General features: G+C 46.8%; 1 long non-coding RNA gene across 1 annotated transcript; it reads left to right on the plus strand.

The window, feature by feature from the left end:
• Positions 1-888: 888 nt before the first annotated feature.
• Positions 889-27,135, plus strand: LOC133626141 (uncharacterized). The gene is made up of 3 exons (XR_009819320.1): positions 889-1,397; positions 24,873-25,209; positions 26,458-27,135. It is a non-coding gene; the product is annotated as an uncharacterized LOC133626141 (long non-coding RNA).
• The last annotated feature ends 342 nt before the right edge of the window (positions 27,136-27,477 follow it).

Genomic DNA, 27,477 nt, shown 5'->3' on the forward strand with positions numbered 1-27,477 from the left:
CTGCTTAGGATCCAAGGCCAAACCCAAAAAACTACCAACCCTTTTAAGACTAAAATCCTTGGTACCTCTGGCAGCCCCCGGACTGAGGTGTTTTAGATATAGAGACATCCTCTGTGGGCAGCACTCTGCCAATCCCTCCACAGAGACAAGCACTCCTAAGGGGAAAGAATAAAGCCCAAACCAGAGACCGATGAAGCCAGTTTCTGAAGATGGATAGCCTTAGCTATAGCGAGACAGTTCTGCCTCACTTGCACCATACATCTGACAGACCTTACCTCTGTCCCTTGCCTCTTTGCCTGCCTTCTGAACAACTGTAAGTATGGCTGCAGTCAGTTCCTGTGGGAGCTTTACTTTGAGACAAGGTAAGTAATAAGTGATAAGCAGGAAAGCCCCAATTATACCAGGAAACTGATTAAATTCCTCGAGAGAATAACTTTAAAGTGTGCAGTCATTATGTGAGCATTCCCCCTAGCAGCAGTTTGCCTCCTGCAGCATGCAGCTGAGGAGAAGGAGGTTCCTCATTCCTGCTAATTGACCTTGAAAGCCCCAGCGATGCTCCCCTCAGCCATGGCCATGGTGGTGGTGGTGTGCAGCAGCACTTTTTCTGTTGGGTCCCAGCTGGAACTGAGGCTTCTTAATTACAACCATCAGAAGAGTTCTTTGACGTTGGGATGAACCTAGTTAATTTCATTTTGATTTATTCATGAATTGTCCTTAGCCATCAGAAATTTTCTGACTCTGGTGGCTTTTTCCCAGCCACTAGAGTCGCTCACAGTTGCAGAGAGGGGCTGGTCACAAGGAGCTGAGACCGCTCCTTTCCATTTATCAGATGATCACTCTCTCCATCCCCAGTGCCTCTACCTCAAGCCCGAAGGGGTAAACCACCTGGCCGAGACCTGTTCTGTCACATCTGCAGGAACTGGGATCTCTTGGGTACCGCTTCACCTGGTGCACTGCATGCCATGGCAAACACCACCCTGGGGCAGCTCGGGAGGAAATAAACCCTCTTTGTACCGTGAGAGCGAAGAGTCTCTTTGACCTCCCATCTTAGGTACCCCCTGCCCCAGGGCAGGTTCCCCCCAGGCATTCGCCAGGCCCGGCGAGATGCGGGGGGAGCCCAGACGCGGCCCCCTTCCTCCCAGCCCCTTCCCCGGAGAGCGGCCAGCAGTCGGAGCCGTCCCTCCTCCAGAGGAAAGGGAAAGCGAAAGCGCAGCGCCGTGACGCCGCGGCGAGGGGCCGGGGGCGGCTGCACTCCGCCGGCACCGCCACCCGGGCGGCGGCTCTGCCGGAGCATCCTCGCCTGAGCGTCCCCCTCGCCGGACTCCCCCGGACCGGCCGCCCCGGAGCATCCATCCCTCCCGGACCACCTCCACCGAGCCTCCCCGCCTGCCCGGGAGGTAAGCGGCGGCTTTCGCTGGTCCCTGGGCATCCCCCGCAACTCGGGGACGGCAAGAGGGGAGTGCGGAGGTTCGGGATGCCTCGGGAAGGGGCTGACTGTGATTAGCCCGGCGGGGCATCTGGATCTATAGGTACCTGCCCGCAGCGGGTGGGTGCCGGGGAAGGGCGCGTTTTGGTGTGGGGGAGCTGCTGCAGCCGGTTCCCGACTTGGTTCTTAGTGAGCCCTTGTGGGTTTGGGTGAAATAAAGACCCATTTGGCAGATCAGACGGCCTTCTCTGTCCCCTTCTTCCCTGCCTGCTCTGCCCGCTGGCTCCTGGAGGTTTCACAGGCTCCCTGCAGCCCGAGGGATCGATTGTCGGGCTGCTGGGAGCTCCTACTGATGCTGGGACCTGTGAAAGTCTGACCTTTAAATTGCAATTTGGGGTTTTTTCTTTGGCGCGTGTGTTCCCAGAGATAACGGGTTCCACAGGCTGCTGGTGAGCTGGGCACTGCTCCTGTTGGTTTATCCCACGGCAAGTTCCTGGTTTCGAGTTTACAATTGCTTAGAACTCTGCCAACTTTAGTTGTTTGAGCTGAAAACATTCCATCCTGGATGCCTGCCTCAGCTTGGCTTTCGTTTCTGTTTTTGTTTCATTCTGGCCAAGAGGCAGGCAGGAATTGTTCCTTGTCTCTCAGGTGGCTGTAGTTGTGGTGACCTTTCCTTGGAGCAGCACTGCTCACCAGCCTCTCCCTCTGCTCCAAGCATAGACTTTGCATTTGGGATAGAAGAATGGCTTTTGTGATGGTCTATTACTCAGACAGAAGCTGATTTACAGACATTCACATAAGCTTCATATCCTTCTGTTCTATGTCAGGTCAAGTATTAATTGTTACTCTAGTATAGACTGTGGCTGGTAGTGCCCCAGCAGGGAAAAGAGGTCAGGGTCAGAAACCTGAAAACACTGAAAAAATGAATGTGGATGTAGAGGAGACAGGTGGGACTGTGTGAGCTGGGGACTGGGACAAGGGAGTAAGGCTGAGGCAAGACTGAGAGCTGCTGAGGATGAAGAGCAGTGGTCACAAGGTTCCTCTGTGGGTAGCTGCTGCCAGAGGTGAGCATTCCAAGTTTTATCCTCTGCCTTTGGGAGACAAATTCAGTTTGTTCTTCTGGCAACAGCTGTGATCCCTGCTTGCTCTTCCTTTGGGAACAGAACCCTTAGCACCTCAAACAGCTCAGGCCTTGCTCAGGACTTGTTGTTCCCCAGCCCAGCTGTAGGTTAGTGAATAGCAAGTAACACCTTTCTGCTTCCTCTGCAAAAAGGTGGTTGGAGTAATGAAAATAGATCCTGCAGCTGAGATTCCACTCACCACACAGTCAATGCTGTGTTGGAAAGGCAGTCAGTGTCCCTCCCACACTTGGGTTGTGGCTGTGTGCTCAGGTTTGCTCATTTTTAAACTGAGGGCATGTGCTGCCACCAGGTATGCATTGGGTACAAGTATCTTGTACCCTGTGGATGCTGAAATGGCCAGAGCTAGGCTGCAGAGTCAGGTACACATTTTATGCAGCAGTGGAGCGAAGGTTACTCTGACAGCCCTGTCCCAGGCTTGTGTATTGTGACTGGGAGTTGACGTGGAGGGAGCTTTGGGAGCAGCTTGGTTGCCAAGGTCCCTCAGGCAGCTGGGCAGGAATACCAGGCTGGGCTGAAGCAAGGGCACTTCCCAGGACACTTCCAAAACCAGTCCCCTGCAGCCAGCCAGAGCTGTTGTTGGTCTCCCTGGGGATTTCTCCTGGTCTCTCCTTGCAGCCTGGGGAAGAGCAGGGGCTCTGGAGGCGTCCCAATGGCTCACCTGTGCTCTGCCTCTGGAGTGATGCATCTCCATGGGTTGCTGAAGAACTGCCAGCTCCCTCAGAGCTGTTGCTGCCCTGATCTTGACCCAGACAGTGGTCTGGGAAGCTTCAACATGAGACAAGGACTTTTATGTGAGTTGCCAGTTGTCCTCTGCAGCGTGTCCCCTCCTGGTGCTGTTCTCTGCCTCCTCATCTTGACTGCTTCAACTCCCACTTTCAGCTCAATCCAAGTGTGTTACACTCCACTGACTGAGTCTTTACTGACTATAAATGCAGCCTGAAGTAGCCAATTTAGACTGAGACCTCTGTGCTGAGTCAGGCCTGTCCCAAACTATGTGACCAAAGGCAACGTGTGGCCGTGGCCCTGCTATTGGATATCCTGGGCACCTTCAGCTGTGTTCTCAGGACCAGCTGTAAGAGGGGAGGTTTCCTGCAAAGGGACACGGGTGGAGGGATTACTGTGGGGTAACACACTCTGCTCAGGCTTTTGGCCATTCCTTGGCATCTTCTGCAAGAAGTACACTTCAGCTGGGGAGTTATCTGTTGGGGCAGTGCCTGGGGTGGGGGATGAGACCCCCTCCAGCACCAATTCCAGCATGCTCACTGCAGGTAAATGTGTTTCTTGGGACAAATTATTTTCCAAGCTGGGATTCTGTAGGATAACCCACGGGAATTAAGGCTGCAAGGAGAGGATGCTGGAGGGATGCCCAGGCTGTGTGCTGGCAAGCTGCGTCTTCGTCTGGGGACTGCAGAGGGCACTGGCACCCACGAAAAGTGCATGTGTCCTTGGATGCTGACTGGAGGAGCTGCCCCAGAGTAGCTACTTGGAGGCTAGGTGGAAGCCCTGGGGTGCTCCTGGGTGACAATGTGGGTTGCCGCATCCCTTGCTGGGTTCCCTTTCTCCTCGGATTTCCGTGCTCTGCAAAACAATATGGCAACTTGCTCTGCAAGTTCCTGGATGTGTTGGTTTGCTGGTGGCTGTCATGGGCTGTCCTGGTGTCCCAGCCTCTGTGTAGCTATCCCTCCCACCCCAGCAGTGTGGAATGTCCATTCACTCAAGACAAGCCACAAGGGACCACTGCCGTGATGCTTCCCATACCCTTTATACTGCCCTAATGGTGAACACTGTCCACAGTGGTGAGAAACAGCCCCGCTCAAGTTCAACACTGCTCAAAAGTGATGTGAGCCAAGCACAGCACACTCTTCCCTCCAGCCTTCTCCTTCCCTCCCCTCCATGTGATTACGGCAGCCAGCTTGGACAGGAAGGAGGCTCTGAGTGCCTGAAGCAAGGCACAGGTTACAATGGTTGCAGAGCACACACAGAGCTCGCTGGTGAGGGGTCTGGCAGTCCCTCAGATGTCAATTGCTCATGCAGAAATAACAATGGGAACAGCAGGTACTTTCTGCCTGGACAGGGTGTGAGAGTGAGGATGTGGAACACCAGCATGTGGAGATTTCTGGGGTGAAGTGCAATCAGGGAGGCCTCGTGGTCAGGCAGTCCATGTAGTCTCAGACCTTGGGGATGCCCACCATCACCTGGCACTTAGTGTACCCTCTGTGTCTGCATCTGGAAGACAGGCTCAAAGGAGAGGCTCAGCTAAGAGATCCCAACAGTTGCTGCGTGTGGGAGAGCTTCTGGATCCTGAGGAATCCTGGGAGAAGGGCAGCAGCTCTGAAAGGTCTTGGAGGAGCATCTCAGATTGGGGAGAGAGCTGCTGGTCCTGTCAGAGCTGTGAGGTGCAGCTGTCAGGAATAAACGAATGCACTGAATTCGGTTTTACTAGCCTGCGACCAAAACCTTGTGCCAGAGCTTTGCCTTAAGCACCTGGAAGAGTATATGGTTTATTGCTGTTCTCTTTGCCCCTCTCTGCATCTCATTTTACTCATGTCCTTTTCTCTCTCTTGCTGGAAGTGCAACTTGAAGTTGCTGCTCATCCTTGACAGAATGTTTCTCTTATTTAATCTCCATACTTGCTGTACGCAATAGCTGTGCTGGCAGGCATGAGGGAGTGTCTGCCATCCTCCTTATGCCCTTGCAAAGTTTGTGCCCACAATGGCTTTCTTACCCTTGGGCCCCAAACCTCCAGCTTCTGGGCCCCTATTCATACCACCTGGGCATAGTTACATTTTGTTTCTGCCTGTTTTTTTGCTCTGTAAGCCAAAGTCAGACTCCAGCAGTGGCTTTGAGCTGTAGGATGGGAGCTACATCTCCTAGTTGTCCTGGGCCCCTTGCACAGAAACCATTGCCTTCACCTCCATGTTGAGTTTGTCCTCCAGGCTAGAGGTCAAGTTCAGGTCTATGATGTGATAGCAAAGAGCTTTTGCATGTATAAAGACATGAAAAACATAGCTGGCTTTGGATCTATGCCACTCTGGGACCAATACATGTGCTGGGCAGCTCTGCAGGGCTTCCTCTCCCTTGTGGCCCAGGCGGTCTGTGGTTGCCTTTTCAGCATCTCTGATATGTCAGGAGTTTCAGGCTCCTGCCTCGTGTTTGTCACCACTTGCTCTTGAGCTGACACCCATCCCACCCTTTCCTGTCTCATCTCGAGCTGCTGTGGGGGAAGGCAGACTGCTGTGGCAGCCACACTTATCGCCTCACAGCAGCCATGGACATCCGCCAAACACAGCCCCGTCCTGGAGCCAGTTCAGCTACAGTGTCTTAAAAAAAGCAAATACAGTCATGTTTTTTATATTACTTTTAAAGTCATGACTTTTCCAGGCTTTTCAGTATAGCTGCTATGGAGCATTGTGGGGAAATCAATGGGCACTAAATGCAGGCAGAGCTCTGCAACCTGGGAGTGGGAGGAAACCAGGAAGAGAGTTTATTAGCAGAAGAGGGGTTTGCAGAAGAGTGTCAGGTCTGGTGGATTTGGTTGAAGAGGAGATGGCAAGCACTGTATGTTCTCACTAGCACACTGTGATTGAAGAAGGGATGAGCAGGTACCTCCCTCTCAGCTCAGATACTCTCGCTCAGCTGTTGTTCTTCAGTGGATGACTAAAAATGACCCCAGTTCATTACTACGCTATTATTTGTCAAGGCAGTAGTTCACAGAGGTGCAGTGGAGCAGAGCTGTTGTCTGCCCCTGTGGGATCACCCTCTGACAGATTTGCCTTCTTGGTCATTATCTGAGGTCATACAGAATTACAGAGGAAGCTCTATATACATAGATGCCATTCCAGTATATAGATATATATATATATATACACACATATGCCATTATATATATATATATATATATATATACATAATATGCTGTGATGATACAGAACTCCAGTAGTGCTGTTCTGCTGCACAGCTCGTGTTGTGTGGCACAGAAATCACATTCATGAGAATATTCAGTTATTCTGCTAATGAGCCTCAATCTCTACTAATTCATTAGTAGATAATTTACTCCTCCTCCAGCACAGCTGCTTTTGCATAGCTATGGAGGAGTTTGTCTGCTTCCTGTGGCTGAGCAATAGCATGGCCTGTGCTGATTTGCTTCAGGATCAGTTTCTGTACACAATGTCCTGCTAAGCCCCCAGTATGAATTGTGGTTTAGTTTTCTCCAGTCAGGAACTTACACATTTGTTCATCATAATGCTAGTAGCCTTTTCCTTTGCTGTGAAAGGCAAATCTGGGGGGGAAAGGTAGGGTTTCCTCACCTGGGGGGTAATTAGGCTGCTAGCGAAAGTGCTCATTCAGTAACTTTGGAGGAGTTTGGATCAGTCCCCTTTGCCTTATGGAGCCATTGCATTTATTTTAGCAAAATATGTCCACAACTTATCTTTATGTTGCTAAATTTCAGAGCCCAAGTAAGTCCCTCCCAACTGAGACTCAGTCACCTGTGTGACTTTATTGACCTTAGTGATCATGGTGAAAGCCTCAGGGCAGCTTCTCCTCCTGTCTTTACCTCTACTTGCTGTTGGGAATGCTGGTCACTGGCTGTTGGAGAGAAGGCTGTGGTTTCATGGGTGAGAGGCTCTTGAAGCCTAAATAAGGGCATTTAACACTAGTTACACAACTTAAATGGTGTTAATCTGGTATACAGTTAATTAACGCAGTGATTAAGCTGAATAAAGCTCATTTGCTTGCTTGCTCTCTTACAAGCACCTTGTTTTCCATCAGCAAATGAACATGCCCCAGGGGCTGCAAAACCAGTTCTGCTGCTCTTTTACAGGAAAGGGATAGTCTGAAAGCTTCTCACAAAGCAGCAGTGGTGATGCCTGGCTTGTCTGGGTGCCACTCTGTGTCTGCTCTTGGCTCTACAGAGGAAACAGCTTTTGCCTTTGCCTCATCTAGGGGTGGAAGGTGCAGAATAGGGAAATCCGGAGGTGACAAACTTTCTTTTCTCCCATAATACCTGTTTCACTCTGTCCACCTAAAGCAGTTTTCCCCAGGAGTACTGAGACACAGCAACCTCTGTGTCCTCCGGTGTGCGGCGTTCCTGTGAGCTTCGGGAGAGGCATCCTACCTTCCTGGGCAACGTGGGCTGTGAGCTGTGGGAATGAAAGATGCATGGGTGCTGGGTTCCATCCTGCCTGAGTCATGCTGAGCACTGATGCTGGGGGACTGCCCAGGCTGGGGCTTGCAGACAGGATGGATGGTCTCCCTGGTCACCAGCCCACACAGCGTGTGGGCTTGGCCAGCATTGTGTGCTAATTAATGACCTTCCTGTCCTTATAGAGGCACAGTGACACCACTGATGGAGAACTGAACTGGCCTCACATCGCTTTCTGGAAGCATGAAATTGGTTTTAACGTGATGTCAGTGTGCCTCAATTAATTTGAGTGCAGCCATCCTTGCGTGTCTGGCCCCAAAACCAGGGAGGTACTGCAGGAATGTGTGCTGGCAGGAGCCCACATCCCTCTGGGGCTGCCAGCAGGTCTTGCAGGCACTGTACACCTGCAGTCAGGTCTCCATGGCTCCTCATGCTAATTGGGATTTTTGCATAGGGCTTATTAAGCAACTGGTGGGTGAAGGGCAGCGATATCATTTCATTTTTGAGAGTGAGAGTACACTGGAAGTCTAAAAACTAACTTTTGTTTCAATCCAGAGAAAATGGAGTTTTCTGTGTCTCTGTTTATCCTGCTTCTCCCTGCATAGACTTTTGGATGTAGCGTTAATGATTTCCAGAGGGCAATAAAAGGTGATGGTTCCCAGACAGGCTGTACAGTGGAGAGGTTACATTCGCCACCATGTCATGTGGCCAGAGCAGCAGTGTGCCCACCACCTCCTTTTTGCCCTGTGCTTACCTCGACACGCTGCTGCAGCCAATGCTTTCTGCGCAGTGCTCACCTCGACAGCCCTACCTGCTTGTTTGATAATGTTGCTCTCACTGATTAGTGATTGTCTCACCCACTTGTTCTAATGAACATCCAGAAGTTACTAGTTATCACCTACATCTGTGTTTATCAATATACAATGTGTGGTGTAAATCTTTCCTTTGTTGATATATGATGTAATGTGGCTGCCCAGCTCCTAAGAGGTTAGTGATGGAGATGGCTAGCACTGATGAAGATGAACTGATTTTATGCCTCATATGAGAGAAGAGTAACTGCATAAGCTACATAACAAGTCTGATGAGGAGTAGCTAAAGGATATGGGCATGTACAACCTGGAGGAAAAGAGGCGGAGGGGAGACCTTCCTGCTGTCTGCAGCTCCCTGACAGGAGGCTGTGGCCAGAGAGAGGCTGTCTTCTCCCAGGTAACACGTGACAGAACAAAAGGAAACAGCCTCAAGTTGTGCCAGAGGAGGTTTAGATTGGAGACAGGTAACAATTTCTCTCCCAAAAGGTGTTGTCTAGCCCTGGCACAGGCTGTCCAGACCTGTGGTAGAGTCTCCATCCCTGGAGGGGTTCCAAAGCTATGTAGATGTGCTGAGGGACATGGATTAGAGGTGGCCATTGATGGTGCTGGAGGAACAGTTGGACTCAGTGAGCTTAAGATCTTTTCCAACCTATGGATTCAAAGATTCTATAACAGAAGAAAACAGGCAGATGTTTTAATTCCATTTGTATGGATCTAAGGCCCCTGTGTGATTCTTTCTTGGGGAGAGCAATGCCATCTCTGCTTCTCAGTAGCAGTGTGCAACAGAGGACAGACCAGCTGCCTCAGCCCTGTGTGCACCCTGGGCAGCACCCATCAAAGCTGCTCCCACTCATAGCATTTCATTGAGTGGTGGAGATCGCAGCATGTGTTTGTGCTGAGATAATGCAGCAGAGGAGAGATTAGATAGAGAAAAAGGATTGTCTTATCCACGCAACCCTTGGAGTTCAACCCCCAGGAAAAGACGAAGCAGGTGCAGAGGGAGAGGATCGTGGGTCAGGGATGGTGCTGCTTGATTTTGCTGCTTCACCAACAGGCGCTAATTTTTGCATTGTGATATTTTTACCTCCCTTTCAGGAAAGAAAAGGCACAGCCAAAAGCCTTCTTGAGGAGGTCGGTAAACACAGCAGTGCCTGTTCCATTTTGAAAGTCTCTTTTCTGAAACAATAAACAGCATGGTACAAAATAGCTGACATTTCCCATGCAGCCATTGCATCATCTTCCTCTGAACAAGTATTGTGGTTAATAAAGTGTAGTGTGTGACAACCTGGCGATAACAAATATGGGAGGTCCCTTAACACATGAAGGTGCTCTGGAAGAGCTGTTTCTAGAAGAGCTTTAATTTTTGTCAAATACACAGCGCAAATTAAACTCGCCTCATGCTGTGCAGAAAGCACTGGGGGCACAGACAGGCTGGGCCTGTGCACAGTACACACAGGTGCTGCTCCCAGGTGTGCGGTGGATGGGGGATGCCCCTGCATGTCCCTCTGTATTATCCCAAGGGCTGGAAGCTGCTCTGGAAATAGAATGCAGCCTATTCTAATAGTGCTGTGTTATTTATATTCAGCTGTGTGGCCATATACTCTGCAGCTGTAACTTTGTGTTAGTTCTGATGAGTGGAGTGCAGTGCACCCTAAGAAACTTGTGTGGGATTCCCTATGGCTTTTCTCTTGCTTCTAGCCATGAAAGGAAGCCAGTTTTTTCCCTGATCAGTGGAGATGACTATGTTCCTTGTTATTCCTCATGACCAGAATCTACTGAGGAGAGCAGAGCAAATGCCTCTTGCCTCGAAGAGGAGAGCTGGCAGTAGCAATGAGCCCTCCAGTGCCCCCACAGTCTTCTGGTCTATCCAGCTCTTCTCACTCACCCACCTGAATGTGGGTCTAAGAGCAGACGACCGGGTACCCATCTTTGAAAAAGCTGTCCTCTCAGTGGCAGTTTCAGCTTTGCCAGTTTTATATGATTGTGTTTCCTTGTATGATTCATACAAGCTCACCTCAAGAAAATTCAGCCACCTCTGCCTGGTGCCAAGCTAGACTATTTCACAAACAATCGAATCACTCACAGAAAAGCCATTGCTCTCTCTCCTCCCTGAGTTCTTGCCAGCCCTGGGCATCCTTCTCCAACTGGCGTGCCTAGCAGCACAGTAGAGTCAGGCTGGCAGGAGACAGACACTGAAATGCTGGAGCATGTCCAGAGATAGGCAACAGAGATGGTGAAGGGTCTAGAGAACAAGACTTATAAGGAACAGCTGAGGGAGCTAGAGTTGAGTCTGGAGAAGAGAAGGTTCAGAGGAGACCTTATCACTTTTTACAACTCTCTTTTCAGAGGCTTTAGTGAGGTGGGGGTCACTCTTGTCCCAAGTAACAAATGATAGGATGAGAGGAAATGTCCTCAGGTTGTGTCGGAGGAGGTTTAGATTGGAGATGAGGAAGACCTTTTCACAGCAAGGCTTGTTAGACACTGGCACAGGCTGGCCAGGATGGTGGTGGAGTCCCCATCCCTGGAGATATTGAAAAGATGTGTAGGTCAGGTGCTGAGGGACATGAGTGGTGGGCTTGGCAATATGAGTGCTTGGACTAGATCTTTTCCAACCAAACAATTCTATGACTCATGCTTGCCTGTTTGCCTAGCAGCCATGGTGCAAAGCCCAGGGCACAGCACTCCCTTTTGCGTGTGCCCAGAGCTGTCCTGGCTGAGCTGCTCAGCCTTATCCGCAGGGCTCCTCAGTTCAAAGCCAATGTGTTTTCTTTTGTGTCAGGCAAACTACAGACCTATGAGCTGAAGCAGGTTTTCCTGTGTCAACAACCCAATCTGCAAGTCCTACTTTTATGTTCATTTCCTTGTTTAAAGAGAAATTGCCCATGTGCCGCGTCACACACCTTCACCAGCAACGTGCACAGGGACCAGCTGCTGTTTGCCATGACAGTGTCACAGCTACTATTTTAAGACACTGGTGCCCCAGGTCAGCTTCTCAGCTGAGAAATGTCATGATTTTTTTTCAGATAGGTTTGAGCAGTGAGCCACCCCTTTTCTCTGTGAACCACCTTCTTTTCTAGCTGGCTGTAGCCCAAAGGAGATGGGAGAAAATCCAGGTTTCACCCCAGTGGAGAGGAGCTTCATCGTTGACTTCAGCAGCATCACAGTTACCCTGCAGCTTCCTCTAGATGATGCACTCAAGAGGACTCAGCCTTTCCAACTTTCCTCTTTTCTTTTGAGAGCAAAACGTTCCCTAAACACTTTCCCGCCTGTTAAGCCAATAATTTATTTCAGTTTTTGATACTTAGCCTATTTTAAATGAAGTTTTGAGTTCTACCCTGGGTCTAACATTCAGCTGCACACTCCAGCCTGTGACCTTGAGCACGGGAATCACGTCATTAACTTGGGTTTTGTTTGGTATGTTTGAGAAGAATGGAGGAAGCTGTCTGTTAGCCAGTATAAACAGAATTGAGACAGTTTGAGGGGAATAAAAATAAGTATATCCATTTGTTGAAGTACATCTTCTCCTCCAGTTTATCTAATCCATTCCCTTTTGTTTAGAACCAAGAGCATACATGCAGCAAAATACAAAAAAAGGCCTGTGTGAGTGTTCCATCATGTGATTTTTAGTGAATCAGCTTGATAATGTCTGTTCTTGTGCCTTGGAAACATGATGTGAAAAAGAAAAACGTTATCCTCTCTGATGGTTAACACTGGTTTGAAATAACATGGATAGGCTTTTGGACTGTGAGTCGTGTGTGTAGCTGCACTCACTGTACACTTTGGGCTGTAAGAGACATGTTCTTGAGTCTCTTCCATGTCAAGGCAGAGGTGTGCAATGTTGCCTCATTCCCTTCTCCACATCCCCTGCTTGCCCTTAGCAGGCATTTGGGCTGCACTGGAGCATCCAGCTCTCTACACAAATGGAGACAGCTGGAGAAGCAGAGTCAGCCTTGCCAGACAGTCTTATAAATACCTTCATCTTAAGGCTGACTGACTGTGCAGACCTTGCAGCCCTATTTCTGATCCCATGCATGCTCAGGGATGGGTTTTACTTTCCTGATGTGGCGTGTGGCCCTGCCACGGGAGCCAGGCCGGGTGCTGGCGATGGCTGCGGGGATCTGGGGGCCTTTGGGTTGATCTGAGCTCAATCAAGGTGAGCCCAAGAACATGACTGTATTATGACCTTGAGCAAGAAGGATTGTAGCTTCCAAGTGAGTTGTTTTGTTTGTTAGGGCTTGTAACGTTGACATGTTTGATTTGGACACATACTTGTGAACGTGGCTGGTTTCCTCTTGGCACTGCTGTTTCTGGGGACAGAGTGCATTGCAATTCAGAGACAGCCCTGACGGCCATGTCCGTGTTAGCAGAAGCTTTCCTTTGGTGCTGTTATGGTCTTGGAAAAAAACACCCTGCTAAGAAAAAGGGAAAAAAGGGGAAAAAAAACCAAAAAAGGTGGAGGAATAAAAAAAAAAAGGAGAAAAAAAAAGGTATGAAGAAGTATTCTGTGTTGGCTTTAATGTTGGTCTGAAGCTAATCAGCCAATCTAATGTAAAAACACAGAGCTTGCAGGGGGCAGGCAGGGTCATGGACCTGGGATTACTGCTGCTGGGTCATTGATTCCTGCTCTCATGATCTTATTGTTATCTCTGTTGTATCTTGAAGAAAGTAATCAAACCCTGTATAGCTTCAGTGTACGCAGAAAGATGTGAAAACAAGGCAAGAAGTGAGTGACAAATCAGTGGTTCTGTGCAGGGGAGCTGGAAATAACTCATGCATTCCAGTACCACAGAGAGTGGGCAGAATGCCGTGCTGCCACCAGCTCTGCTGTGGAAGCCTGGCCATGAGGATGAGGCTGGATTATGCAGGAAGTACTCATCCTGGAAGTAAATCCTATGGTTTGAAGGAACAGACCCAACCATGATGATCAGGGTTATTTTGGCAAGGAGCATCCAGGTTAGCTTTAAATTTGCCAGGATGGGTGGTGCGATATATCGCTAGAGCCAGGTGAAGGATCACCGTGCTGCAAATAAGAAGTTGTGATATGACTGTTCTATGTGCTGCACGAACCTCGAGTCACGAGGATGTAAAATACTGCTTCCTGTAAAGCAGCAGAGGCATGCAGAGCTGTGCAGCAAATGGGCTGACAGAGCCTGTTTCAGGCTGGTCTGGAGAAAGAAAGCAACTAAGCCCAAAGTGGAGGACAGGGGCATACCCTTTTGCCAGAAAAATGGCAAAACAAAAACTGTTTTATCTTACAGAAAGCTGTGACAGCATTTAACCCACTGGAAATTAAAAACATTGTTGGGGGAACTTCCCTGGAAAGCAAATAGAAGTTGCAAGCAAACTGTTTTGTCCAAAACTCAGTTTTCTGCTAAAAAAAAAGAAAGAAAAAGGGGGAAAAAAAGCAGATTGACAGTAAAGTTTTGGCTTGTCCTCATGCTTACACAATGAAGTGGGCAGAGTGCCCTGTACCCAAATAATTGCAGCCTAAAAGCAATGCAATTTTGACTGTTGGACTGTACACAGAAAACTGCTCTGATGTCCAGGTATTATAAAATGCACTCATAAAAAATTTGAACCATCTTGCTAAATCAATCCTGCTCTACAGCATAATAAGTTGCTAATGGAGATATATTTGATTTAATTATGACTCTAACAAATCCCACCAGCACTTTGGTTTTGGAGTTGTGTTACAGCCAATATTTCCTCGACTTATTTTCATAGTTTAGTTTTATTTTAGTCTTACTATTTTAACCCTGTAATAGGCCTTCCATCTGTCATGTGGAACATCTTTTCCTGTCCCAGACTCCAGTGGTAGGAAGAAGTGTCCCAAGTACGCCTGACTTCTAGGCAGTGAGGGGGAAATAAAACTTTCCTGTTAGGGATCTCTAGCAGCATTGCAACATCATACATCTGAAAAGTAATATTTGGTTGGGACACTTTCCAAGGTGCTTAGCTGTAGCTTTTGGCCTTTTCTTATTTGTTCCCAGAGTTCTTCCCTACCCTGCTTTGGTGCTTATGGTGCACCCACCGTGGGCCTTGCGTTGCTGGAGAGGAATCCTGCAGCCCATGCTCACCCTGTGCCCCAGTACCTCTTGGGGCACCATGTCTTCTGAATCATTCCCATCCTTTTGTGGTTTCATATTGTCATGGTTTAGTGAGGAGCAGCTTTTGCTTGGTAACAGGGGGAAGAGGCTGCAGTGAAGACCTGGGAAAGGGTTCTCCGACTCTCTCCCACCTCTTGGGTTCAGACCCACCTCTGGCCTGACTGGGCCAATCTGGCACCTCTGCCATCAGTGTTTGAGGACGGGAATTTGAAGTGCTGGCAGGAGGTGTAAGAGTGGTACAAGATGGAGGTGACCACACGGACTCCACAGTCAGAGAACGGCAGGAGGAGCACTGGACCAGAGACCCCTCTGCAAGCCATGGTGAGAACGCAGCTGTACCCCTGCAACCCATGGAGGGCAATGGCAGGACTGAGAGCCACCAGCAGCTCTGTGTGAGTGCACCCAAACGGGCGAGAGACTGTGTGAGGAGGCGGCCATGGCACAGGCCGTGCTGGAGAGCCTACGGGCCACAGAGCAGCCCCACATGAGAGGTGGAGAGGAGCTGCAGCCTCTGGGATAAGTGTGCATCGGAGCAGCCCGTGCAGGGCTGCCATGTGTGTGAGGTACCCCGTGGAGGTGCAGGGAGGACTGGTGCAGAGCCCACCTGCCCTGAGAGAGACAAGTGGCACAAGCCATCAGGAATAGACTGACCGAAACCCCCACTCCCTGCCCCCCTGGGCCATTCAGCAGAGGAGGAGAAAAAGACACTGGGATCAGGGCTCTGAGCCCGGGAAGATGGGAGGAGTGGGGAGAAGGTGGTCTTAAACGGCTGGTTGTGCTCTTCATTGTTGCACCACTCTGTGTTGTTTTGTGTTGGTTATGTTTTGGGGTTTTATGGTTATGCTTTAGTTGGTGTTGGATTAAATTATTTTCCGTTTCCTTCCCCAAGCCGAGTAGCCTGCTCTGTTTTGTCTGGGACAATAAACGGCAATTAAGCTCTTCTTTGCCCTTTGGCAGTTCTCAAGTCTTTGGTACTTGAGGCTAATCGTGGTCTTTTGTTCCCTGATGGGTCTAAACCACAGCACATATCTTCAGTCCTTTTCATCTGAATCTCTCCAATTGCCCCATAGACATTAATGAAGTGGTTTAATACACATCTGCAGGCTAGGAAAAACGGGATTCCTGTTTTATAGGTGCTGAAAGCACAGAATAGAAAGGAAAAGCAAATAATGGCAGATTTCCTGATCCTAATCTTCTGCTTTAAGTGTTGCATCACACTTCCTATTGATGCAGAGCAGTTTCCTCGGTGACCTTCGTTATAGTTTTGATTCATGTGATTAAGGTGAATGAAGTTATCAGAGTCATTTAGCTAGATAGTCAGGCAGCCTAGGTTTTCCCATACTCTCGGTTTTGCTTTGTTGTTTTAGTTTAAATCCTAAAATGAATCAAGGTTTGATTAAAGTGATCAGTAGATATTAGAGATGAAGCATTTTTTCTACATAAATTCTCAGTTGAAAATTAATGGTGTGTCACATGGGAAAAATGGGAGTTGGAAGTTTTTGGGCATACAGACATACAACATGGACCTGCAAAAAGGCACCGTGACAACTTGTCACGAAACATCGCAGAATGAGCTGCTGTCCATTGTCTCCTGTTGATGTGGAGCTTTATACTAACATGTACTAATAAACCTTATACCAACTTATCACAATAGTATAAAGCTTATTTTTCAGAGGGGACAAAATTCACACAAGCTGTAAAAAAGTCGTGCTTATCTCCTCACACAATACCTCCGGGGTCCTCCAACTTCCTTGAGGGCAGAAACCGGTTCTGCGAGGGACCAAGTGATAGCTAAAGTTGTGCAAAGATCAGGGGTGAGAAAGCCTCAGGACTTATCAGCCTTCATCTCCCAAGGCCCCAAAGACCATCACTGGCCATCACCGGGAGACACCAGGCAAATGAAAGGAAGAAAAGTCCTAATTTACATGCGAAATCGGAGACAGGTTGTGTCTTTGTCTAGGCGGACAATGTCATCTTATGATTTTGTAGCTTTGTAACAAAGAGTCGGGTGCGCACGTTTGTGGTGGAGCGAATGGTGGCGCCGAATAAACATACCTTCTTTATAACTCTTTGAGTTATAGAGTCTGTTTCCACAAGTCACTGTGGCCTGCAGAAGTGGCAACTACTTAGGCGACTTCTGGGAATTGTTAGAAGTTTCAAACGGGAGCTGCCGTTGGGCATGCCGCGGGAGATCTGGGAAATGCCTGGGTAAGGGTCTCTTCAGAGTCGGAGTTTCACCTGAATTTCCCCATACAGAGACTGTAAACCTATTCCATCCTTGAAAAAATAGAAACAAACCTGCTAGGGAAGCGGGAAAACATCTGTCTGTTGGATCAGGCCCATGTGGCACAGTGCTACAGACAAAGGAGCCCATGCCACGAAGCTGGTGGAGGCTTCCAGCAATGCGCCCATTTTCCAGCTCACCTGTTGGCATTTGTAATCCTGCTGGGCAGCGCCAGTGGCACGTTGCTGTGGATAACTCCCTGACGTGTGCTAGTTCCCATTTCTGATTAATTGTTCTCCTGTATTTGCTTTTGAGTTGTCTCTTGCTTTCTTCTGCTCCTCTGGAGCCAAGGGGCTGAGGGCACCCTGATCACAGAGTGCTCTGTCTGCCAGAGCTGTGGGCAATGGCTTTAGCTCATCCTCATTGGCATCTCTGTCCTCACTAGGTATCCAGAATCCTTTAGAAAACAAGACCTTAGGAGTTGCATTTGCTACTGAGAGACACTGCAGTGAACATGTTCAGGTAATTATTAAGGGAGAAGGATGCATTTTTCTCCAGATGATGTGAATCCATCTTGGAGGGTGCTCATGGGAGAGCATGGCATCACGTAAATTTGCAACATATGAATTCTGATTGAAAACAAAAGAAACTAAAAATGAGTCAATGGTTTGTCACACGTAAGGCTGACTCAGACATTTTTCAGGGCTGTAATAGCTGCTGGCAGAGCTCTGTCCTTCCTGCAGACTTGCTCTGTCTTTTGCACTTGCTGGTGGATACTGTAGTAGTTCGTCTGGGGCTGGGCCTGGGCCAGGAGCCTGAGGGGCCAAAATTCAAGATGAAAAGTGAATATTGAGGTTGAGCTACCCAGAGCTGGAAGGGCGTTGTCAGGGACTGCCAGAGCTTTGCCCAGGACATCTCCTAGGAGGTGGAAGTAAAGTGTGGGTGACTCAGGTCTGGGGAGCTGTTACCAGACTGATGATTCTTGAGCTTTTTGGTTCATCTACCAACTACCCTGAACACAAGCCTTGACACCAATGTCTGCATTTCAATTTCTCGGTCCTTTATTTTTGGCAGCAGGGTAACCACACTGTGTTTCCAGTAGCATCACGGTGAATCTCTAACACCACCGTTCATACCTGTGTCACGTCATGGCTGTTGTGTTCGTGTAAGAGGGATGTGTGCGTGGGACTGGGCATGCTGGGGGGGGCTGGGGTTGAGACCAGGGTGACACACTGGTTTCAATGTCATTGAACTGGAAAACAGATTTGTTGGAGTCCTGGAGGCCAAGTGGTGTACGTCCAAGAAGAGCAGATTTCTTTTTGTGTCTGGCAAATGGGTTAATATGTGTCAGGAAGCAAGTGTTTGGGGGGGTCAACTGAGAATTAGGCTCTCATGGTCTGTCTTCAAAACCGAACTCCTCTTCCTCGTCTTTGGAAAGGAGCTGTTTGCTGCTGGCTGTACTGGAGGCTGGGCCAGGCTGGTTGAGGAGATTTTGGAGTGTCCTTCCAGAGCTGAGGGTGTCAGACAAGGGTGCATATGAAGTTTCTCCTTGTAAATCCCTCATCTATTATATTTTAAAAGTTTGGGGAAATTTTGCTGTGAGAAAGCTGACTGCACACACCTGACATGAGAACAGGAAGAGCTTGAAGTAACATTTGAATATTTTTTAAAAAGGAAAAAGTCAAAGAATTAAAGCAGCAAGAAAAAAAGGTGTTTTAGCCTGGTTGCTTCCATCCCACAAGTGTGCTCACCCTCCCCTTGTGTGTTCTATGAATAACTCTCAATTTGAACTACATGGTGAGGTGTCCAGGCTGGGGAGCTGCTGACCTGGCCAGAGCTTGGGATGGCACTGGGTGCCCATGGAGTGAATTAGCCTATGGGAAGAGACTCCAGAGTAGCTTCTCCTCAGTGGCTGTCCGGATCCAATTCTGGTTTCTGAGCCCACGTTCAGCCACGGTGCTCCCAGAAGCATCAGGCACCTCCAGCCTGCTCCAAACCAACACTCGATGCCTGAGGAATGTCCAAGAGAGAAGGGTTAAAGAAGTCAGTCCTCTGCTGTTGTAAACCAATGTGTGTAAGCATGTTTGCGCTTGCTTCTTATGTATCCAAGGCTCTTGCGTAGACCTTGAATCCCACAGGATTTGATCTGGAGATCTGTAAGGCTGTCAGCCAGTGGAGCTTTCTGCACTTGGCAGGATGTTGGTACGTGTGAGGTGTCTGTCTGCTTACAGCACTTCGGCACAAACACCCTACCACTATCATTTCCTCTGCCTCCCCCTCCAGTCTCAAGCAGGGCAATATCTCAGAGCCTTGGTACATGCTAGACACTCAGTGGAGTCCTCAGCGGGACAGAGAACCCAACACAGGCTCAACAATGGGCATCAAAAGGGAAGAAATATAGCATTGCCTTCAGTCCCCAAAGCGGATACTCAGCGGGAAACTGCCTGGGAACTGCCTTCCCATGGGGAAGCACCTGAATCCTTTTAGCTCCGAAGAGGCTGAGTCTGCTCTACAGAAATAGTTTTTGATAACCTCCTAGTAAGTAAGTTGTGTCCTCCCATCCCAGCCTGCTCCACCCTCCCTGGGAGCTGGCAGCCTTCGTAAGAAATGCTGGGCCAGGCAGATAGGCGTGATGCCAAGGCAAGATGCCTTTTGGTTGGCTTGGGAAGAGTGAAAATGTTGGTCTCACTATGGAAAAAAAAAAAACAAAAACCGAAAAAACCTACTTGGAGGAAGTTATGAAAAAATCACACAAAAATGTCTGTGAGCTTGGCTGCTGTACAGCAGCGGTGCCAAAAATAGCTGCAAAAACCGGTCTGGGTCGTGGTGAGCAAAGCTTGAGAGAGCTGTGGCTTCTGCTGAATTGTGAGGAGCAGCGGGTGAAAGAAGGGAGGTGATACCACATCTCATAGCAGGGGCTCACTCTGCCTTGAGGAATTTACTTGTCATAACATCTTGCACGTTTGAAGGTCAGCTTGCATTGATTAGATGAGCTCCAAAGGTATTTGTATGAACTTTGAAAAATATCCAAACAACCCGTAAGCAAATCAAACATAATCTCCACAGGAAGTTTTGACATAATTATGGTGACTCAACTCATTAATATTAGCAGCATTACGAAACTATTGGTTTCAATGCTTTCTTTTTGTCTTGCAAGTATGCTACTAGGCATCAACAGAATAAAAAGCTTGGTCAGGTATGGAGCTGAAAATCCAGATTTTTAGATTTTTCAGTTATTCTTTCCAAATACAGCATAAGAAGGGTCAGCACAGAGCCCCAGTCCTGGTCAGTCAGCCACTGTGCTGCTCCTTAATTCTGAAACAGGGCAGGGAGCATCAGGAAGCAGGGTGTAATCCTCTGGGAACAGTCTCATTACTGGTGGTGAACATCAGCTGGGTAGCAGCAAGGTTTAATAATAGGTTAAGTAGATTGTGTTATGAACAATGTTGTCTGGCTAAGGATTCTGAACACAAAAGTGGGGTCAGGAGGTGTGAAAATTATTTAGAAACTTTGTGGACAGAGGCTGAGCAAAAACTAAATATTTCATCTCATTTTAACAAGACAGATTTTTTTTGTAGAGTTTTTTTAAATAAACAAAGGTAAAACTTTTATTTTTATTTTATATTTAGATGGGGTCATTTAAACACAATTTGATGTCCTTGTGGGAAGTTCCCTTTTGAGCTAAATCACATTTTCTGAGACAAAAGTGCTGTGATGAGAAAGTTCTGAACAGCTCAGATTTCAGCATTTGTTTTAGTTATTCGAGGCAGATAGTGCTCTGCACATTAAAGTATTTGATTTCATCTTGTTTCATGATGTAACTGAGTGATCCCTGTATGTTCATGTGCTTTTTATTGCCATCAACCAGCGCTGGCTGAGTACAAAGTGCAGGTGACAGATGCCATGAGAGCAATGTCAGTTTATATGCCTTTCCAGTAGCTACAGAAATGAGTAGAACTGTCACCAGCCATCACTACTGTACAGGGAAATTCAGCCTAAATGTGCTCTGAAGCCCTGTAAATACAGGGTACAAGTGCAGCTGCTTTCCAGGATGATGTACAAGTCAATCACAGCCAAACATAAGTGACCGAGAAGTGATCAAGCTTCTGCAAGGACTTGTCCTGGAGTTTACAGCAGCTATTTCCAACCTTCTTTTTAATGGCTCTTCATTTTGCTACTGTCAGAGTAACTACTACAACTATCAAAAAATAATAATGCAAAAGATATATATAAATATATATATATCTACTTTCTTCACCTTGTGACTGAGGAAAGTCCACCTGTTACCATGAGCTGTTTTTACAGGTCATACAGCTCCAAGTCTTGAAGGTTGTCCTTTAACTAACAGGCATATTGGCTTTCATCTCTAAACATTTTTAGTAGGTAAATACCTTAGCAAATAGGGAATATGGGAAATTCTGATGTAGAGGAAGAGGAGCTGGGTTGAGGAAGCCAAGGAACTGCAGGGACCTCTATGTTGAAGCATGGAAGATACCAATGAAAGTATCCTAAAAATGGTACCATCCCTTTGGATTTAAAGACCTTGTTTAAACAGGCAATGTATGCACCTGCATGGGAAATACTTCAAAGAAGAGACTTAGAAAAGGAGTTGCCTTTTTCTGCCATTCATTAAAATCATTATCCCAACATCAGTAACTGGAGGCTTTGCAAGAGTTTGTTCTTTTGTTTCTCCATGGGATGGTTGTTGCCTACTCATATTGTTCAAGGAATTTTGCATCATTCAAAGGGTGTGTTTTGTGTCAGAAGGGGAACGTCCAGCTGACTGTTGACAGGGTACCATTAATCAGTGCCTTTTCGTGTATCAAATAAGCAGAAATACGTACCAAAGACAAAATTTTTGGAGGAGTAGAACAGTCTGATTTACCACTTATTGTTTCTGTACCATTTTCCAGAGAGTGAAAATGCTGGAAATAAAGGAAATTAGTTACTTTGCAGAAGTTCCAGCCGTTTTACAGACTGAATTGCAATCAATTGCTCATCTGCTCTGCCGATGTCACAGGGAGTGGCCAAAGCTGGAACCAGTTCCTGAAGCATTTGTGGTCTGGTGGCTTACCAGGATATTGGTTTGAGACATGAAACTCTAATCAATGACTTTTGGGAGATGCACACAGTCACATGAACCATCTCAAATGGTGTGTGTTGGTAAGGAGCTGATCTGTCTGCCCTGGTATTTGACAGTCTGATGTGCTGGAGAGGAGGCAGGTACGAAACTGGGCTTTTCTTCCATCAAATAAAGCACTTCAAGTTCTATGCTTATGGAAAAGAAAAGAAAAGAAAAGAAAAGAAAAGAAAAGAAAAGAAAAGAAAAGAAAAGAAAAGAAAAGAAAAGAAAAGAAAAGAAAAGAAAAGAAAAGAAAAGAAAAGGCCTGATTACTGGAGGTGAACAGTGCACATACTCAGAGACTAATCTTAAACTGTCTGAGGAGAGTGTCTGTATCATTAATTCTGTTGTCTCTTCTTCCATTTTGGAATGCACTGCTGCATAAACACTATAGCTATAGATATACCAGTTTTCAAACTGCTTCCAGTCTCCTTCTCCAAAGTCACGCATCACAGAATCACAGAATAGTGGGGATTGGAAGGGGCCTATAGAGATCATCTAGTCCAACCCCCCTGCCAAAGCAAGTCCACCAGTTACACAGGAGTGTGTCCAGGATGGTTTTGAAGACCTCCTGAGAAGGAGATTCCACAGCCTCCCTGGGCAGCCTGTGCCAGGGCTCCCTCACTCTCACAGCTGAGCAAGAAAATAATTGTATTTGGGTTTAATGTGCAAAGTAGCAGGACATAAAGACTTGGGGTGGTTTATGACGGCAATATGTGATTTTTATTTTAAGTCTATTGATTTGTGTGTTCAGTTTTATATTTGTACCTTGATAGTATAGAAAACATAGATGTGACCTTTCCTTTATATAGATGTTCTTCAAAGAATGAGCTTTTTGTCGTGTTAGTGCTGAACTTCTTGGCTCCATACAACAGAATTTAGAAGTTTGTCGCAAACACAGAGTATTTTCAAATGGCCATCTATCATCACAGTATTTGTTAAGAAATAAGGACAGGCTTTTGGATTCTGATGTTATTTTTTTACTCACTTATCACTGATGTAATCTTAATTTCACTACTTAAATTCATCCTCACTTACATGAGAAAAACACAGCATAGTGCTGGGTGCATTTTGTTTTCAATCTGGAATGGATAAATGGTTTATTCAGCCAGCAAGAAGTATCAGAATAATACAGTTTTAAATTCTTTTGCAAAAGTATGATAAATTTTATTATTTTGATCTTGGGGTCATGAAGATTAGTCCATCTGATGTGTCAGAGAGCTGTTTGATGATGGTGCTAGGAGGGGTTGTTTTAGGGCCAAGACCTCTCTCTGCAGACGCTGTGCAGGCAACGGTGGCTTCTGCCATTAAATGTCAGGCTCTTCCCTAGTTCTACTTCCTACACTAGCTCCAGCCTTACCCTGCCTGCTCACATGGAGATGCTCAATAGGCAAAGTTCAGGTTTGGTCCAAGTTTGGACAGTACCAGTGGTAGATCCAAACCCACCAAGGAGTCAAATCTTCCTTTCCTGCACAAGTGCTTCTGGCTCATTTCACATTAGAGCATGTTTGTGTTTCTGCTGGTGACAACAGCATCCTGGAGTCCACCATCAGTTCAACTAAGAGTTAGATCAGGAGTCCCCTGCAAGAGGGGCAAAGTGCAACTGAGGCATCTTACAGAGCACAAGGCTTTGTGTCATCTCAGCTATGTGATATTAAATTACTGAAAGAGGTATATCCTTGCAAAGGAGACATATTCAAACCTATCTGAGAGCTGAGGCCACCAGAAATGCTGCCTGTTGCTACTTTGGACTCATTGGAACAGAAAAGAAGGACTTGAAGGCTAAATTGGTTATTGGCATGGTTGAAAGGCATTTGAGACTTTTGAACATTTCTGGTGTGTCAAAACCCACAAAAATGTAGAAAATTTCACACAAGGACCTTGTGTCCCATCATTTTCTCCCGTCTCTACCTTGATCTCTGGTACTTGCTGTTTGATTTGACTAAGATCAGAAGTGAAAGGATAGTATTTCTGATTTATCCTTCTGACTCAGACCAAGAAATATGGAGAACCATTTCTAATCTTTCTAAGCTGAAGTGTCTTCTTTCCAATCTTGTAAATATGTAAAGACAAATTTTCTCTTTGACCTAAGACACAGATATTCAAAATACTTCTCCCACTTTGGGTAAAAAATATTAGATGCTCCACCCTTTAAATATTCTGGCTCCTGGAAACAAAGAACTTCCTGCTTTTATTTTAATTAAAGTTTATTCTTGGGAAATCCATCCTTGTTTTTCCAATGTATTAGAATATGCGTGATGTGAAATTTCCCAAAAAATTGTATTTGATTTGGTTTCTCTGTTCTCTGTCCCACTGACCCTAATATTTCATCATAATCTTTCCAAAGTTCAGCTTCATATGCAGTGTACTTGATAAACTTCATTAACAAAGAGAATATTAATAATTTGTGGGGATTTTTTTGAATCAGGAAAAACTTCTTGTTAAGTTTTTTTGTCTTACGTTTAATTTAAAAATCTAAAGGGATTGGAGGGGGTGGAAACCAAACAAAACTATTTGTATAAGTCCTCTGCTTTGCACAGAAATTGTCCATATTTTTTTGTGATTTGTGGAAAACTGCTTTACTCCTTTGTATGCTGTTTACTCCCTCTTCTGACATAAACAATTTTTTTGACACTTTCCAGACAAAGCTTTTCAATTTTCTGCTGAAGAAAGACGGATATAATTTGGGTTGGTTTTGTTTCTTTGGAGGCAAAGTGAAAATTTCTCTTGCATCTGCTAATTTTCCTCCCCCAGCACCCTCATTTTTCTGAGCTATTTTGTGGTCCCTCCTTGTTAGGGGACAGAGTAACTCTGAGGATAACTTAGATCTGTTTATTTTGGAAGAAAATGTGAATTGTTACTTAGGAAGGACTGCTTCTTTTGTGTTTTTCCACAATAGGTCCTCATTCCTAAGCATGGTGGGTTTCTCCCACAGACCCTTATCATCTCCTGGCTGCATGGATGAAGTGTGAAGAGCAGAAACTCTGTGCACAGCCCAAGTGTCAGGAGATGCTCCATCTGCTTCTGCCCCAGCCTGACATCCTGTGCAGCTTTCAAGCAAATCCCTGTCTCTTTTCGTCTCCGTATCCAGCCATCCTGGTCTGGGGTGATCACAGCTGCTGTGCTTGTCAGGTGCTGGCAGGGGAACTTCCAGGCTTCAGTGATGGATTCAGATGTGGAAGCAGAGCCCTACATGCTGTGCTGTGCAGCGCAAGGGGAAGCAGGTGATGGGAAAGGTATGAACCACAGAAATAAGTGGTAACTCAAAAAAGCTGCTGGAGGAGTGGGAAAGCTGAGGAGGGGAGTTTCCTGAGATGGAGCTGCATGAAACTGCAGGAGCTGCCATGCCAATAGCACTGGAGAGCTGGATGCTGGGAGGTGCAGTTCCTGGGAGGCACTTGGGGTTTGGGAGGCAGTCACTCTGTGCCCTCATCACTGACACCCTGGCCCTCACTTTAATTTAAAAGCCTGCCTGGGTTCCACACCCCGTTAAACAGTGTATCCAGGAAGTAACAAGCCAGAAGCTTTTACCCTAGTGCCAGAGTGTTCTCTCAGGTCTTTAGCAGCACAGAACTCCCCATCTTGGTTCATATTTCTTGAGTTTTGTTGCTTATGTAGCCATAAAGTCCCAAGCTTCAGACACCTCCCCGCTCTATTTCTAGTCAACAGCAAGCCCTGCTTTAGTCATTCTTGGTGTGCCAGCGCAGTTGAACGTCTCCAGCTGGTTCTTGTTACAAGCTGGATGGTGTGTCCTGTCCAGGCATTTAAACATTATCTCAGGCCATGGAGAAAGCAGATCTTAGAGCCTCTTAAGACAGCGCAGGAGGTGGGGAATATTGGAGATTATTTTTTGTGGTAAGCTGGATAGGATAGAATAAATAAACTTTTGGGAAGTAGAGGCTGTGCAAAGGACTCCTGCAGCTGTTGGTGGAGGGCTACAAAGATTTTAGGCTTCCCAATGTAAGTTTTCATCTTCCAGCTGGACTGCAAGGAGAGAATTTTTGCCTTGGAAATGACTTCAGGGTAGAAGCATCAGAAGAATGCAGTTCTCCATCTTCACATCTTGCCACATTGAAGCCTTCTGTAGGGCAGACCCTGCTGTCCACCTCACATGGGATATTTTCTAGCATGAGCAAGAGGGCGATGCTTTCCCACTGCAAGGAAGTACAGGGGTAAGGAAGTACAGAATAAGACTGTGAGACAAGAGAGTGGTTGACAGGGTGTAGGCAGACCTGCCAGCAGTTATTAAGGTGATGGTGTTTGGAGAAGAGTTTTATAAAGTGTACTAAAGGAAACACACCACCAGCTCTCCTAGTGCCAGTGTTGTAAAAACACGCATATATATGTGTGTGCCCCACTTGCAGGGAGAATGGATGTCAGCATGTGAAGAAATGAATACACTTCGACAAAAATGAATGCTTTTTATCAGCTGATCTAGAAATAAGGTAATATTCATTATATTAACATTATCCCTTTCCTTACAGCATGTGATCCATGGTTTATGGCCAGAAGAGGAATGGGATGAAGTCAAGGTTGGGAAACCTCCCTCTTTGGAAGAAGAGATATGAGTTCTCGTGGAGCAGCAGCTGATGGCCTGCACCCAGCAGCTCTGGCCAGTGGCTTGGTGATGGCCACGGGAAGGCTCTTGTTGGCCAGTGGCTGTTGGGTGTCTGACGTGATGAGGGAACACCACAGGGAGATGTGGGAGAAGGACAGTCGAGTCAGTCCTCAAACAGAAATCAAGTTCACAGCCACGTGCTTTGCAACTGGTGAAGATTAAGATCTTAATTTTTGCATATCCTGTGCATTCTGCAGCCAGATCTGCTCCATGTAAGAGGCTTAGGAATGCTGGCATGCCAAGTGTGTGTTTTTAGGTTCACTTCCAGAGAAATAGACTCATTTCAATGGAACCAGCTGATCACATCAGCACTCAGCTATTCTGTGGTGTTTCTGTCTCATGTCGTTTCACTGTCAGAGGTTTTGATCTTGCCCACACATCTGTTACAGCTTCATCTATCTCTGCTGATGTTCAGACTCAGACCTTACCAAGATCATTATCAGACCACCTCTGGATTTCAGTGGCCAAATGCCCAAAAGCAGTGACTCCCAGCAAGGGCTTCCTCTGCCTAATACAAAATAAAGACCAACCTGTGCCGAACTAATTCACCCCACTTTTAATCCCTCTCTTCAAAAAGTCTCTGCTTTCCTGGCACCACCTGGTTTGTTAGAAATTGGCTTCTGAATGTATTAGAAATGTTGAGCTTTCATTCCCACAGGCACGGGGAGAATGAATGTGGGTATTCCGTCTTAATAACATCATCTACTGGAGTCATCAGACTTTTTGAAGGAGGTTTGAAACAGGGATTGGTTTTATCTCATATGAGGCATTGGGCCCTCACTTAACTAGTTGTTCAACTTTACGTAGAGTTTTTGACCTAAACCATAATACTATGCACTAATCATACATTTTAGAAAGTGTTTGGCAATTAACATTTGCTGCCCTA

The sequence above is a fragment of the Colius striatus genome, chromosome 9 (assembly GCF_028858725.1).
Source record: "Colius striatus isolate bColStr4 chromosome 9, bColStr4.1.hap1, whole genome shotgun sequence".
Classification (NCBI taxonomy): Eukaryota; Metazoa; Chordata; class Aves; order Coliiformes; family Coliidae; genus Colius; species Colius striatus.